The 1,314-nt window shown below is 37.4% G+C and overlaps 1 pseudogene; it reads left to right on the top strand.

The window, feature by feature from the left end:
- Positions 1–485: 485 nt before the first annotated feature.
- On the top strand, positions 486–928 carry LOC143571304 (signaling peptide TAXIMIN 2 pseudogene; annotated as a pseudogene).
- Positions 929–1,314: the final 386 nt, after the last annotated feature.

Below are 1,314 nucleotides of genomic sequence, written 5' to 3'. Positions count from 1 at the left end.
CACTATAAAAACGAGCATTTTATTCTCTTTAATTTGAGTATGGTATTGCTAAATTTTTTTAATTTTAAAAATGTAATGTGTTACGTGATTACCAGTTAGGGCCGGCAAACGGGTCGGGTGGATTCGGGTCATGGATCAGATATGGTTACTGTCAAAACACGTGATAAAAAAAAGGTTAATTTCGTCCCGGTCTGGTCAGAACGGTCACGCGTGTATCGACACTGGATTGCACACGTACAACCTTTGTGTGATGCGTTTACCGATACCGGTTACACGTCCGATGTCGCGTTACACGAACACTATTGTTGGGTTACATGCATGTCGATATGATACCGGTCGCTACTAACACTGGTTACACGTTCGATGTCGTGTTTGCATGCATACCCCGTCGCATCGCACGGGCATTAGGCTAGTTTGCAATTAACATGAAAGGAGCGTGGCTGCATATTTTAAAAGTCAAAACGTTCCCTACCACCAAACCTCAATTTACCATAATAACCCCTCAAACTTCCCTTACCTAGTCATCTTCTCTCTCTTTCCAGGGGCATTTTTGTCACCAAGAAACCAACCGCCGAACGCTTTCAAAATATTCAAGTCCCACATTCTCACACACAACACAAACAACACATAAACATAAGTATAATACTACATTAGATCCAAATAATAAATATGGGAGATGGGGATTGCCGGCCGCTAGGCTTTTTGATCGGGTTACCATTTGCATTAATCGCATTGGTGTTCACGATTGTTGGTGCTGTCATATGGCTCATTGGATCGGTGGTCAGTTGCTTGTGCCCGTGTTGCTGTTGCGTTGCCGGGCTCGCTAATCTAGCCGTTGATCTCATAAAGTTACCCATCAAAATGCTTAGATGGTTTATTTATAAGATCCCTTGTTAGTTCTTAGATTCTTTTCGATTTGCTTTGAATTATGTTTAGGAATCAAACGATTACATTATGCAGAACTGATTAGATTGCGTTTTGATTCTTTCGATTGGTTAGTTGAAAGATATTGAAATTTAGTTATGGCTACGATTATATCATTGTGTAAATGTATAATACACATGTGTAACAACTTTCATTTATGGTTTTAGTGACAAAACATCTGGTGTGAAATTTTGGAGACAAAACATTTGTTTCTTTTTTCGTTTCAGGATCAAATACAAATCATTTTTAACATGAAAACCAATTTTTGATTTCTTATGAGACGTTATAAGTATTTTTTTTATTTACATTTTGTCGTTATTATTTGGTTTTTTTCTTATGGTTTTAAAAGTTTGTTCGGTTATTATTTTGTTGCTAATTTTGATTCTTTTG

Source organism: Bidens hawaiensis, unplaced genomic scaffold (genome assembly GCF_021521415.1).
Source record: "Bidens hawaiensis isolate Kalapana, Puna unplaced genomic scaffold, B.hawaiensis_p1.1 tig00025348_1, whole genome shotgun sequence".
In the NCBI taxonomy this organism is placed as follows: Eukaryota; Viridiplantae; Streptophyta; class Magnoliopsida; order Asterales; family Asteraceae; genus Bidens; species Bidens hawaiensis.
The sequence above is the reverse complement of the archived record's forward strand: the minus strand, read 5'-3'. Positions and strand labels throughout refer to the sequence as shown.